This window comes from Antechinus flavipes, chromosome 3 (genome assembly GCF_016432865.1).
Source record: "Antechinus flavipes isolate AdamAnt ecotype Samford, QLD, Australia chromosome 3, AdamAnt_v2, whole genome shotgun sequence".
Taxonomy (NCBI): domain Eukaryota; kingdom Metazoa; phylum Chordata; class Mammalia; order Dasyuromorphia; family Dasyuridae; genus Antechinus; species Antechinus flavipes.
This window is the reverse complement of record NC_067400.1, coordinates 440,134,216-440,150,187: the sequence shown is the minus strand read 5'-3', so window position 1 is coordinate 440,150,187 and position 15,972 is coordinate 440,134,216.

Below are 15,972 nucleotides of genomic sequence, written 5' to 3'. Positions count from 1 at the left end.
TTGCATGGCTTGAGTGAGATATCTGGCCTTTTTAAAGGATAAAAATGGAAAATTTTTAATTTCCCTGGACCGTTTTTCCAAGGATATCACAAGTAATAAGAAAGAAATTGTTTTATCCAATATGGTAAATTCAAAATTACTAATACTTGTTTATTCTTCTACTTTCTCCTTCTCTAAGTTATTTTAAGAAATCTTTGTGGATTTCTCTCTCTCTCTCTCTCTTTTTCAATAGCTTTTTATTTACAAGTTATATGCATGGGTAACTTTACAGCATTGATAATTGCCAAATCTTTTGTTACAATTTTTCCCCTCTTTCCCCCCACTCCCTCCCCTAGATGGTAGGATAACCAGTAGATGTTAAATATATTAAAGAATAAATTAAATACAAAATAAGTATACATGACCAAACCATTATTTTGCTGTACAAAAAGAGGTGGACTCTGAAATATCGTACAATTAGCCTGTGAAGGAAATCTAAAATGCAGGCAGGCAAAAATATAGGGATTGGGAATTCAATGTATGATTCTTAGACATCTCTCAGATTTCTTTCACTGGGCGTAGCTGGTTCAGTTCATTATTGCTCCATTGGAACTGATTTGGTTTATCTCATTGCTGAAGATGGCCAGGTCCATCAGAATTGATCACCATATAGCATTGTTTTTGCAGTATATAATGATCTCCTGGCCCTGCTCATTTCACTCAGCATCAGTTCGTATAAGTATCTCCAGGACTTTCTTTTTTTTTTTTTTTTTTGTTGGTTTTCTTTTTTTTTTTTTTTTTTTTTTTTTTTTTTTTTTTATAATAAATTTTATTTTATTTAATAATAACTTCGCATTGACAGAATCCATGCCAGGATAATTTCTACACGACATTATCCCTTGCAATCACTTATGTTTCGTTTTTTCCCCTCCCTCCCTCCTCCCCCCCCCCCAGGATGGCAAGCAGTCCTATATATGCTAAACATGTTGCAGTATATCCTAGATACAATACATATTTGCAGAACCAAACAGTTCTCTTGTTGCACAGGGAGAATTGGATTCAGAAGGTAAAAATAACTCGGGAAGAAAATCAAAATTGCAAATAGTTCACATTCATTTCCCAGTATTCCTTCTTTGGGTGTAGCTGTTTCTGTCCATCATTTCTCCAATGAAACTCAGTTAAGTCTCTTTGTCAGAGAAATCCACTTCCATCAGAATACATCCTCATACAATATCGTTGTCGAAGTGTATAATGATCTCCTGGTTCTGCTCATCTCACTTAGCATCAGTCCATGTAGGTCTCTCCAAGCCTCTCTGTATTCATCCTGCTGGTCATTCCTTACAGAGCAATAATATTCCATAACGTTCATATACCACAATTTACCCAGCCATTCTCCAATTGATGGGCATCCATTCATTTTCCAGTTTCTAGCCACTACAAACAGGGCTGCTACAAACATTTTGGCACATACAGGTCCCCTTCCTTTTTTAGTATCTCTTTGGGGTATAAGCCCAATAGAAACACTGTTGGATCAAAGGGTATGCACAGTTTGATAACTTTTTGGGCATAATTCCAGATCGCTCTCCAGAATGGCTGGATTCGTTCACAACTCCACCAACAATGCATCAATGTCCCCGTTTTCCCGCATCCCCTCCAACATTCATCATTGTTTTTTCCTGTCATCTTAGCCAATCTGACAGGAGTGTAGTGATATCTCAGAGTTGTCTTAATTTGCATTTCTCTGATCAATAGTGATTTGGAACACTCTTTCATGTGAGTGGTAATAGTTTCAATTTCTTCATCTGAAAATTGTCTGTTCATATCCTTTGACCATTTATCAATTGGAGAATGGCTTGATTTTTTATAAATTTGAGTCAGTTCTCTATATATTTTGGAAATGAGGCCTTTATCAGAACCTTTAATTGTAAAGATGTTTTCCCAGTTAGTTACTTCCCTACTAATCTTGTTTGCATTCGTTCTGTTTGTACAAAGGCTTTTTAATTTGATATAATCAAAATTTTCTATTTTGTGATTGGTAATGGTCTCTAGTTCATCTTTGGTCACAAATTTCTTTCTCCTCCACAAGTCTGAGAGATAAACTATCCTATGTTCTTCTAATTTATTTATAATCTCGTTCTTTATGCCTAGGTCATGGACCCATTTTGATCTTATCTTGGTATGTGGTGTTAAGTGTGGGTCCTTGCCTAATTTCTGCCATACTAATTTCCAGTTATCCCAGCAGTTTTTATCAAATAATGAAATCTTATCCCAAAATTTAGAATCTTTGGGTTTGTCAAACACTAGATTGCTATAGTTGACTATTCTGTCTTGTGAACCTAACCTTTTCCACTGATCAACTAATCTATTTCTAAGCCAATACCAGATGGTTTTGGTGACTGCTGCTTTATAATATAATTTTAGATCAGGTACAGCTAGACCACCTTCATTTGATTTTTTTTTCATTAATTCCCTTGAGATTCTCGACTTTTTATTGTTCCATATGAATTTTGTTGTTATTTTTTCTAAATCATTAAAATATTTTCTTGGAAGTCTGATTGGTATAGCACTAAATAAATAGATTAGTTTAGGGAGTATTGTCATCTTTATTATATTTGCTCGGCCTATCCAAGAGCACTTAATATTTTTCCAATTATTTAAGTCTGACTTTATTTGTGTGAAAACTTTTTTGTAATTTTGCTCATATAATTCCTGACTTTCCTTTGGTAGGTAGATTCCCAAATATTTTATGCTATCAACAGTTATTTTGAATGGAATTTCTCTTTGTATCTCTTGCTCTTGGATTTTGTTGGTGGTGTATAAGAATGCTGAGGATTTATGGGGATTTATTTTGTATCCTGCTACTTTGCTAAAATTGTGAATTATTTCTAATAGCTTTTTAGTAGAATCTCTGGGGTTTTCTAGGTATACCATCATATCATCTGCAAAGAGTGATAGTTTGGTTTCCTCATTGCCTACTCTAATTCCTTTAATCTCTTTCTCGACTCTTATTGCAGAGGCCAGTGTTTCTAATACAATATTGAATAATAATGGTGATAGTGGGCAACCTTGCTTCACTCCAGATCTTACCGGGAAAGGTTCCAGTTTTTCCCCATTGCATATGATGCTTACTGAAGGTTTAAAATATATGCTCCTAACTATTTTAAGGAAAAGTCCTTTTATTCCTATGCTCTCAAGTGTTTTTATTAGGAATGGCTGTTGGATTTTATCAAATGCTTTTTCTGCATCTATTGAAATGATCATATGGTTTTTGTTTGGTTGGTTGTTGATATAGTCAATTATGTTAATAGTTTTCCTAATATTGAACCAGCCCTGCATTCCTGGTATAAATCCTACTTGGTCATAGTGTATTATCTTGGGGATGATTTTCTGTAATCTTTTTGCTAATATTTTATTTAAGATTTTAGCATCAATATTCATTAGGGAGATTGGTCTATAATTTTCTTTCTCTGTTTTCAGCCTACCTGGTTTAGGTATCAGTACCATATCTGTGTCATAAAAGGAGTTTGGTAGGACTCCTTCAATCCCTACTTCTTCAAATAGTTTATTTAGCATTGGAGTTAATTGATCTTTAAATGTTTGATAGAATTCAGATGTAAATCCATCTGGTCCTGGGGTTTTTTTCTTAGGGAGTTGATTGATAGTTTGTTCTATTTCTTTTTCTGAGATAGGAGTGTTTAGGATATTTACTTCTTCCTCTGTTAGTTTAGGTAAGCTATATTTTTGGAGGTATTCTTCTATTTCATTTAAGTTGTCGAATTTATTGGCGTAAAGTTGGGCAAAGTAACTCCTAATTATTGCTCTAATTTCCTCTTCGTTAGTGGTGAGTTCTCCCTTTTCATTTTTAAGACTAACAATTTGATTTTCCTCTTTCCTTTTTTTAATCAGATTTACTAAGGGTTTGTCTATTTTGTTGGTTTTTTCATAGAACCAACTCTTAGTTTTATTAATCAATTCAATAGTTTTTTTACTTTCAATTTTATTGATCTCTCCTTTTATTTTTTGAATTTCAAGTTTAGTGTTTGATTGGGGGTTTTTAATTTGTTCCTTTTCTAGCATTTTTAGTTGCAAGCCCAATTCATTGACCTTCTCTTTCTCTATTTTATACAAATAGGCCTCTAGAGATATGAGATTTCCCCTTATTACCGCTTTGGCTGCATCCCATACATTTTGGTATGATGTCTCATTATTATCATTTTCTTGGATGAAGTTATTAATTATGTCTATAATTTGCTGTTTCACCCAATCATTCTTTAGTATGAGATTATTTAGTTTCCAATTATTTTTTGGTCTACTTTCCTGTGGCTTTTTATTGAATGTAATTTTCAATGCATCATGGTCTGAAAAGGATGCATTCACTATTTCTGCCTTACTGCATTTGAGTTTGAGGTTTTTATGTCCTAATATATGATCAATTTTTGTATAAGTTCCATGAACTGCTGAAAAGAAGGTGTACTCCTTTCTGTCCCCATTACATTTTCTCCAGAGATCTATCATATCTAATTTTTCTAGTATTCTATTTATCTCTTTGACTTCTTTCTTATTTATTTTGTGGTTTGATTTATCTAATTCTGAGAGTGCAAGGTTGAGATCTCCCACTATTATAGTTTTACTGTCTATTTCTTCTTGCAGCTCTCTTAATTTCTCTTTTAGGAATTTAGATGCTACACTACTTGGTGCATATATATTTAATATAGATACTTCTTCATTATTCATTCTACCCTTTAGCAAGATATAGTGCCCTTCCTTATCTCTTTTGATTAGATCAATTTTTGCTTTAGCTTGATCTGAGATCAGGATGGCTACCCCTGCTTTTTTGGCTTCACCTGAAGCATAGTAGATTTTGCTCCAACCTTTTACCTTTAACCTGCATGTATCACCCCGCTTCAGGTGTGTTTCCTGTATACAACATATTGTAGGATTCTGGCTTTTAATCCATTCTGCTAACCGCTTCCTCTTTATAGAGGAGTTTACCCCGTTCACATTTATGGTTAAAATGACCAATTCTGTATTACTTGCCATCTTGTTGACCCCGGTTTATGCTTTTCTCCCTTCTTACTCCCTTACCCCCTCCCTTACCCCCCTTCCCAGTATTAAGCTTGTGAGCTCCCCTTGCTTCTCACAGCCCTCCCTTTTTCAGTATCCCTCCCCTCCCCTTAGAGTTCCCCCCCCAACTTACCCCTTTCCCTCCCAGTTCCCGTATTCCCTTCCACTTAGCTTATTCCTTCCTTTTTCACTTTTCCCTTCTCACTTTTCAATGAGGTGGGAGAAGTTTCACCATAGATTGAATATGTCTAAAATTCTTCTCTTACTGCCAATTCTGAAAGCAGTAAAATACTCACTATTTTCATTCCTCTCCATTCTTTCTCTCAGATATACTAGGTTTTCTTTGCCTCTTCATGAAATGTAGTACCCCCATTTTCCCTTTTTTCTAGTACAATGTCCTTTCCTCAACTAGTTTCTAGAACAAGGTATACATGTATTTTTTATACATCTTTACAGCCGAAATATAGTTCCCAAGATTAATCTTTACCTTTTTAGATTTCTCTTGAGTTCTGTGCTTGTAGATCAAATTTTTTGTTAAGTTCTGGCTTTTTCATCAGAAATAGATGAAATTCGCTTATTTCGTTGAATGACCATCTTCTTCCCTGGAAAAAGATGCTCAATCTCGCTGGGTAAGTTATTTTTGGTTGCATACCAAGTTCCTTAGCCTTTCGGAATATCATATTCCAGGCCCTTCGATCCTTTAATGTGGATGCTGCCAGATCCTGGGTGATCCTTATTGTGGCTCCTTGATACTTGAATTGGGTTTTTCTAGCCGCTTGCAGTATTTTTTCCTTTGCCTGAGGGTTCTGGCATTTGGCCACTATGTTCCTTGGTGTTTTGATTTTAGGATCCCTTTCAGTAGGGGATCGATGAATTCTTTCAATGTCTATTTTACCTTCTGTTTCTATGACTTCTGGGCAGTTCTCTTTGATAATTTCCTGGAAGATAGTGTTCAGGCTTTTTTTTTCATCATACTTTTCTGGAAGTCCGATGATTCTCAGGTTGTCTCTCCTGGATCTGTTTTCCAGGTCTGTTGTCTTCCCCAGAAGGTATTTCACATCCTTTTCCATTGTTTGATTTTTTTGGATTTGCTTGACTGATTCTTCTTGTCTCCTCGAGTCATTCAATTCCAATTGTTCGACCCTGATTTTCAGTGAGGTATTTTCTTCACTCACTTTTTTAAGATCTTTTTCTAATTGTCCAATTGAGTTCTTTTGTTCTGTGTAATTTTTTTCCATTTCGCCAATTTTGTTTTTTAGAGAGCTGTTTTCTGTTTCCAGTTCACTAATCCTATTTTTCAAGGATTTGGTTTCTTTATCCACTCTCTCTTTAACTGACTTCTCCAGGCTCTTTTGCCAAGCCTCCCTCTCCTTTTGCAGAGCCTCCCTCTCCTTTTCCCATTTTTCTTCTAGCTCCCTTGTGAGAGCCTTTTTAATTTCCTCCATGAGATTCATCTGTGCTGAGGGATATAAGGTCTCCTCCTTCGGGGATTCACCTGGGGACTGTTTGTTTTTAGTCTCCTCAGGGTTTGGAGTCTGCTCTTTATCTGTATAAAAGCTGTCCAGGGTTAAATTCTTTTTCAGTTTCTTGCTCATTCTGTCTATTTATCAAAGACAAACTTTCTTGACGAGTCTCAAGGATGGTTTCTCTTGGTAAGTAATTGTATGGTTTTTTTTTCAGTCGAGCATTAATTCAGAGGCATGAAATGAAATGAATAGTGAGAGAAAAACACGGAGATTACACAGAAGTGTATTTCCTCTCCGCCATCTTGGCCGGAAGTCTCCAGGACTTTCTGAAATCATCCTATTAGTCTTTTCTTACCAAACAATAATATTCCATAATATTCATATACCACAATGTATTCAGCCATTCTCCAATTGATGGACATCTACTCAGTTTCCAGTTTCTGGCCACTACAAAGAGGGCTGCCACAAACATTTGTGCACATACAGGTCCCTTTCCCTTCTTTAAGATCTCTTTGGGATATAAGCCCAGTAGTAACACTGCTGGATCAAAGGATATGCACAGTTTGATAACTTTTTGAGCATAGTTCCAAATTGCTCTCCAGAATGGTTGGATGTATTCACAATTCCACCAACAATGTATTAGTGTCCCTGTTTTCCCACATCCCCTCCAACATTGCATATTATCTTTCCTTGTCATTCTAGCCAGTCTGACAGGTGTGTACTGGTATCTCAGAGTTGTCTTAATTTGCATTTCTCTGATTAATAATGACTTGGAGCATTTTTTCATATGGCTAGAAATAGTTTCAATTTCTTTGTCTGAGAATTGTCTGTTCATATCCTTTGACCATTTATCAATTGGAGAATGGTTTTATTTCTTATAAATTAGAATCAATTCTCTATATATTTTGGAAATGAGGCCTTTATCAGAACCTTTGACTGTAAAAATATTTTCCCAGTTTATTGCTTCCCTTCTAATCTTATCTGCACTAGTTTTGTTTGTACAAAAACTTTTCAGTTTAAAATAATCAAAATTTTCTATGTTGTGATCAGTTGTGATCATCTCTAGTTTTTCTCTGATCATAAATTCTGTCCTCTTCCACAGGTCTGAGAGGTAAATTATCCTGTGTTCGCTAATTTATTTATAATCTTATTATTTATGTCTAGGTCATGAACCCATTTTGACCTTATCTTGGTGTATGGTGTTAAGTGTGGGCTAATGCCTAGTTTCTGCCATATTAGTTTCCAATTTTTCCAGCAATTTTTGTCAAATAGTAAATTCTTATCCCAAAAGCTGGGGTCTTTGGGTTTGTCAAACACTACATTGCTATAGTTAGTGACTGTTTTGTCCTTTGAACCTAACCTATTCCACTGATCAATTAATCTATTTCTTAGCCAATACCAAATGGTTTTGGTAACTGCTGATTTATAATATAATTTTAGATCTGGTACAGCTAGGCCACATTCATTTGATTTTTTTTTTTTTATTATCTCCCTTGAAATTCTTGACCTTTTGTTTTTCCATTTGAACTTTGTTGTTATTTTTTCTAGGTCATTAAAATAGTTTTTGGGGAGTCTGATTGATATAGTGCTAGAGAAATAGATTAGTTTAGATAGTATTTTCATCTTTATTATATTTGCTCGTCCTATTCAAGAGCATTTAATATTTTTCTAATTGGTTAGTTCAGACTTATTTTGTGTGAATCCCTCCTTTGAATCTCTTCCCCTTTCTTGTACCCTTTCCATATTATTCTTTTCCTATTCCCTTTTCCTCTCCCCCTTTTTAATGATGTGAGAGAAGATTTTCTGTAAAACAAGTATGTCAATTATTTTCTCTTTGAGCCCACTGTGCAGATTAGAAGCTGCCCTGCGCTGTGGCCTCCTGCTGTGCAGGTTCACAACTGCCCCAAGGAAAAGCTCCATACTGTGGGTTGGGGCTGCAAGATTGTGCTGCAATCTGTGCTGTCACTTCTGGTTTTGGGTGTGTATACACTCTTGCCTGGTCGGCACAATATATTAGCCTCTAGTTCTCTCCCTGCTTATGCTGATCTTCTCCCTGGCTCCTCAGGACAAACCTTTTCTGATGAAATTCCAGATTTTCTTTGGCTGGTGAGTTGTTGTACTTCTAGTCTTCATGCTTTTTACCACTCGAGCGCTATTTTTGAAGCTGAATTTAATGTTGGTCGTAAGGGTAGGAAAGGTGCTTAGAAAGTTGTGTGTGCCTTCTCCACCATCTTGGCTCTGCCCCTTTTTTTTGTTGTTTTTTTGTTACTTTTTTGTTTTGCTTGATTTTTTGCTGCTAAAGAATTTAAGCTTGTATTAGACAACCAAGTCTTTGCTACAAACATCTACCATCATGAGGGGAAATTTCTCATTTACCTGACATGTCCTACTCATTTATCTCTCTTATTTGGTATAGGCACACACCAGGGCACTCTGGCTATTGTTTTCTCTCTTCTCTTTCTCCTCAGTTATGTTTACACATCATCATAGCCTAATCTTGTGCTGCTCAAATGAATTTTCTTCACATTTTAGAATTCCTGGTATCTACTCCTCTTAAAGTTAGTGAATGTACAGGGGGAGGAAATGGGGGGAAGGAGGGAAAAAAGTGGAACAAAAGATTTGGCTACTGTCAGTGCTGTAAAATTATTCATGCATATAACTTGTAAATAAAAAGCTATATTAAAAAAAAAGTTAGTGAATATAAATTCAGAGCAATATAGTGACCTAGAAAAAGCAATTATTATTAGTGATTTAAAGGAACTAAAGGGATACTAGTGAATTGAGATAAAATGCCACTTTTGCCCCTGAAAAAAAAGAGTAGCTAAATATGTTGAAATACATGTTTGGTCCAAATTATGTATAAATATTTATACAATTATCTTGTTGCACAAAAAATCAGATCAAGAAGGAAGAAAAAGAAAAACTGAGAAAGAAAACAAATGCAAGCAAATAACAACAGAGAGAATAAGAATGCTATATTGTGTTCAATATTCTGTTCCCACAGTTCCCTTTCTCGGGGTAAATGGCTCTCTTTGTCACTACACAAGTGAAATTGGTTTGAGTTATATCAATATTGAAGAGAGCCACTTCCATCAGAATTGAACATTGTATAGTGTTGTTGTTGCCATGTACAATGATCCCCTGATTCTGCTCATTTCACTTAGCATCAGTTTATGTAGGTCTCCCCACGCCTTTCTAAACTCATCCTGCTGGTTGTTTCTTACAGAACAATAATATTCCAAAGCATTCATATACCATAATTTATTCAGCCATTCTTTAATCGATGGGCATCCACTCAGTTTCCAATTTCTTGCCACCACAAAGAGAGCTGCTGCAAACATTTTTGCACATGTGGATCCCTTTCCCTCCTTTAGGATCTCTTTGGGATATAATCACAATAATACCACTGCTGGATCAAAGGGTATGCAGAGTTTGATAATTTTTTGAGCATAGTTCCAAATTGCTCTCCAGAATATTTGGATCCATTCATAGTTTTACCAATAATGTATCAGTATCCCATTTTGCCACATCCTCTCCAACATTGGTCACTATGATTTCCTGATATCTTAGTCAATCTGAGAGGTATGTTGTGCTATCGCAGAGTTGTCTTAATTTGCATTTCCCTGATCAATACTGATTTGGAGCCCCTTTTCATGTGGCTACAAATAGTTTCAATTTCTTCATCTGAAAATTGTCTATTTATATCCTTTGACCATTTATCAATTGTAGAATGGCTTGAACTACTATAAATTTGAATCAATTCTCTATATATTTTAGAAATGAGGTCTTTATCAGATCCTGGGGATGTAAAAATGTTTTCCCAGTTTATTGCTTCCCTTCTAATTTTGTCTGCCTTAGTTTTGTTTGTACAAAAATGTTTTAAATTAATATAATCAAAATTATCTATTATTACTTAATCCTTACTGCATTCCAAGTTCCTTCACTTTTTGGAATATCAGATTCCAAGCCCTTCAATCCTTTAAAGTCAAAGCTGCTAGGTCCCGAGTAAACCTTATTGTGGCTCCTTAATATTTAAATTGTTTCTTTCTGGCTGTATGCAATATTTTTCCCTTGGTTTAAGAGTTCTCACATTTAGCCAAGATATTCCTTGGGGTTTTAATTTGGAGTCTCTTTCAGGAGGTATTTGGTGAATTCTTTCAATGGTCAATTCACCTGCTGCTTCTATGACATCTGGGCAGTTGTCTTTGATGATTTCCTAAAAGATAGCGTCTAGGCTATTTTTTTCATCATATATTTTAGGGAATCCAAAAAAAAACCTTAGATTGTTTCTCCTAGATCTATTTCCCAGGTTGGTTGTTTTCCCAATTAGGCATTTTACATTTTTTCTAATTTTTTTCTTTCTTTTTTTTTTTTTTTTTTTTTGGTTTTGCTTGACTGATTCTTGTTGTCCTATTGAGTAATTCATTTCCATTTGTTCAATTCTGAATCTTAGTGAGTTATTTTTTTCCTTTACTTTTTAAAAAAATTCTTTTTGAATTTGTCCAATTGAATTGTTAAATTAGTTGTTTTGTTCTATGGAATTTTTTTCCATTTCACAAATTCTATTTTTAAGAAGTTATTTTATTTTTCTGTTTCAGATTGAAATCTTTTCTGGTCTGTTTCCTCCTATAAATTCTCTGCCACATGGAGTCTGCACTGCTTCGGGACTGCACTGTCTGCACTGGCATTTGTACTTAGCTGGTTGTGCTGACTGCCTCTCTCCCATTTCCAATTGAAACAGACCTTTTCTGGCAATCTTCAAAATTATCTTCTGCTGATAATTTGTTGCACTCCCAATATCTGTGGGTTCTGCCAGGTCAGAGCTAATTCAGAGGCTGGATTTCATAATTATTGTGAGGGTTGTAGAGAAGGTCAAAGAGAAACATGTGTTGTCTCTGCCATCTTAGCTCCACACCCTGGGAATACTTTTCTAAAGAATGGAAAAAATAGAGGAAGGTTAGAAAAAGTGGGCACAAGGGAGTTTTTAGAAACTATTTTTCTTTGCTATCTCTTCTCCATGGATCTGAGAGGTAAAGTATCCTATGTTCTTCTAATGTGTTTATAATATCACTCTATATGTCTAAATCATGAACCCATTTAATCTTACCTAGATATAGGATATTATGTTTGGGTCAATGCCTAATTTCTGCCATACTCATTTCCAATTTTCCCAGGAGTTTTTGTCTTATAATGAATTCTTATCCTCAAACCTAGGGTCTTTGGGCTTGTCAAAAACTATATTATTATAGTCATTGATTATTTTGTCCTGTGAATCTAATCTATTCCATTAATTGACTGCTCCATTTCTTAGCCAGTACCCAGTGCTTTTGATAATCACTGCTTTATAATTTTATGTCTGGTACATCTAAGACATCTTCATCTACATTTCTTTTTTTATTAATTCCTTTAAAATTATTAAAATTTTGTTCTTTCAGATGAACTTTGTTATTATTTTTTCCTAAATAGGTAAAATAATTTCATAGGACATTCATTAGTACAGCACTAAATAAGTAGATTAAATTAAATAGTACTGTCATTTTCATATTTGCTTGGCCTACTCATGAGCACTTGACATTTTTCCGTTGATTAGATCTGTGTGAAAGTGTTTTATAATTGTGCTCATATAGTTCCTAACTGTTCCTTGGCAGGTAGCCTTCCAAAAAATTTATATTATCTACAGTTATTTTAAATGGATTTTCTCTTTGTATCTATTGCTGCTGGAATGTTATGGTAATATATAAAAATGCTAATGATTTATGTGGATTTATTTTGTATCCTGCAATTTTGTAAAAGTTGTGAATTGTTTTTATTATTTTTTAGTAGATTCACTAGGATTCTCTAAATATACTCTAATATCATCTGCAAGAGTATAATTTGTTTTCCTCATTACCTAATTTAATTCCTTTAATCTATTTTTCTTCTCTTATTGCCAAAGCTAACATTTTAATACAGTATTGAACAGTAATGATTATAGTGAGCTACCTTGTTTCACCATTGATGTTACTGGGAATCATTCTAGTTTGTTTCCATTACATATGATGTAATGGTTTTACATTGGTTTTAATTTAAATTAAATTAAATTACAAAAAATTTTTAATTAAATTAAATTAATCAAATACATAGGCTGATGATTTTAAAGGTTTAATTAGAAACTCCAGTTAATCCTATAATCTAGTATATTTAACAGCAATGGGTGTTGGATTTTGTCGAATTCTTTTTTCTATGTCTATTAAAATAATCTTTTTTTTTGTTAGTTTGGTTATTGATATAATAAATTCTGCTAAGAGTTTTCCTAATATTGAACTAACCCTGCATTCCTGGTACAAATCTGACTTGGTCATGAAGTATTATCCTGGGATGACTTGTTGTTATATCTTTGCTAATATTTTATTTATGATTTTTGCAGCAATATGCATTAGGGAATTGGTCTATAATTTTTTTCCTCTGTTTTGACCCTACCTTTTTTGGTAGCAACACCATATCACTGTCATGAAAGGAATATGGTAGAACTCCTTTCCTTATTTTTTTTTTCAAATAACTGGCATAGTATTGAACTTAATAGTTCTTTAAATGCTTGGTAAAATTCACATGTAAATCCATTTGGCCCTGGAGATTTTTTTCTTGGGGAATTGATTAATAGTTTGTTCAATTTATTTTTCTGAAATAGAACTATTTAAGTAATTTATTTCCTCTTCTTTTAATCTGGGCAATCTTTGTTTTCATAAGTATTGCTCTTTTTCACTTAGATTATCAGAATTATTAACACATAATTGAACAAAATAACTCCTAATTATTGCTCTAATTTCTGCTACATTTGTGGAAAGTTCTCTCTTTTTTATTTTTCAGAATAACAATTTGATTTTCTTCTTTCCTTTTTCTCATCAAACTAATTAAAAGGTGTATTATTATTATTATTATTTAATAAAATCCACTTTGGTTTTGTTTATTAATTTAAGTTTCCTTACTTTCAATTTTATTAATCTCCCCTTTTAGTTTCATCATTTCTAATTTGGTATTTAATTGGGGATGTTAAATTTGTTCTTTTTTTTAGTTGCGAGTCCAATTCATTGATCTTCTCTTTCTCTATTTTATGCAAGCAAGTATGTAGAAATATAAAACTTCCTCTAAGAACTACTTTGGCTGCATCTCATAAATTTTGATATGTTGTCTCATTTTTGTCATTCTATTGAATAATATTATTGATTATGTCTATGATTTGTTGTTTCACCCTTTCATCATTTAGAATTATATTATTTAGTTTCCAATTAATTTTTTCTCTATTTTCCCTTGGCCTTTTATTGCATGTAGTTTTTATTGCATCATGATCTGAAAAAAAATTACTCTTTTTGCCTTTCTGAATTTATTTTGAGGTCTATAAGTGCCATATACTGCCAAAAAAAAGTATATTCTTTCTGTCTCCATTCAGTTTTCTCCAAAGGTTTATGATAACTAATTTTTCTAGAATTCTATTTACCTCCTTAAATTTTTTCTTATTTATTTTGTTGTTTTATTTATCTAGTTCTGGGAGAACAAGACTGATATCCCCTCCTAGACGAACTCTGTTTTTCCTGGTAAAAAATTTTTCCTGGTATACCGGGAAATACCGGTATATTTTTCTCTTTCCTTTTTTCCTTTCCATTCTCTCCAGAATTTTGTTTCTGATCATCCTCTCCCTCAAACAGACCCCCCACTTTTGCACCCCCCACTTTCTTATGTCCTTCCCCTTCTACTTCTGTCCTCCTTTCTATTAAGGAAAGGGGTTTCTCCCTTTCCTTTTCCCTTTCCCTTGCTAGTTTCCTATAGGTTAGACAAACTTCTCTGTGAAATTAAATATGTCTTATATTCTCCCTTTAAGCCAAATCTAATGAGAATAAGATTCACACAATCCTATCCTTCCTCTCTGCTTTCCCTCAATTTTAATAGATCTTTTTGCCTCTTCATAAGATGTAATTTATCCATCTCTAGTTCATCTTCCTCTTCTCTCAATCAAATCAGATTTTTTCTTTCCCAGTTTCTTTTTTTTTTATGTCATTACAATAAAATAAAATAATACCCACTCCTTTTAAGTATACCCATAACAGAGATACAAATATCAAGAATTAAACATACTTTTTTTTTGATAAAGGAATATTTGCTTTTTACCTTTTAAAAGAAAATTATTTTTTTTTTCTTTCCTTTTTATCATTTTATGCTTCTCTTGTGTTCTGTATTTGAAGATCAAATTTTCTGTTCAGCTCTGGTCTTTTCATTAGAAATAAATGAAATTCACCTGTTTCATGGAATGTCCATTTTTTCCTCTGAAAGATAATGCTCAATTTTTCTGGATAGTTGATTCTTGGATGTAATCCAAGTTTTTTTGCCTTTTAGAATAAAACATCCCATGCCCTTCAGTCCTTTAAAGTAGAAGCTGCTACTATTTGTGGCTCCTCAATATTTGAATTGTTTTCTTCTGGCTCAGTGCTATATTTTCTCCTTGATTTGATAATTCTGAAATTTAGCTACAATGTTCCTTGGTGTTTTCATTTGGGGATTTCTTTTAAGAAGCTACATGTGAATTCTTTCAATAGTTATTTTACTCTCTAGTTCTAGGACATCAGAGCAGTTTTCCTTGAAGACTTCCTAAAACATTATGTCTAGGCTCTTTTTTCATCATGGCTTTCAGAAAGTTCAATAATTCTTAGATTGTCTCTCCTAGATATGTTTTACATATCAGTTGTTTTTCCAATGAGGTATTTTACATTTTTATTTTATTTTTTGGTTTTGTTTGAGTGATTCTTAAATTGTCATTGAGTCATTCACTACCATTTATTTATTTCTAATTTTTAGTCAATTGTTTTCTTTAATTAGCTTTTTATCTGCTTTAGTATCTGGACAATTTCACTTTTAAATGAGGTGTTTTGTTCATTTTTTTTTTCATTTTACAAATTCTGTTTTTCAATAAATTGATTTCTTTTTCATAACCATTTTGACCTGAGGCCAATTTATATTTTTCTTGAAGTGTTTTGATGTAGGGCCTTTAACTTTGTTGTCTTCTGTGTTTTGATATCTTGTCACCATAGTAAATTTCTATGGTCAGAACTTTTTCTGTGGTTTGCTCATTTCACAAGTCCATTATTTGTCTTTTTACTCTTTGTTAAAGTAACAATCTTTTTCTAGGTTGGATTACATACTGTCTCATGTTTCAAAGTTTTGTGCAGCTGTTTTCAGAAATACTTCCAGGTACCTATATGTTTTCAGTTTTTTCAAGATGATGTAAGAAAGGTGTGTTTTATCTCCTGGCTTGTGGGATAGTCTCTGAGAAAACACAAACACCCTTTTATGCCCTGGAATTGTTAGAAGGGCTCCTACTTCATTGTGGTTTTATAATCTCATATGCTCATGCTCCTTCTTGCACTGGGACTCACACTCAGGACTATAACCCAGTTCTGAGTATAGGCAAAGCAATAGAGTCCTACCTAAGTGC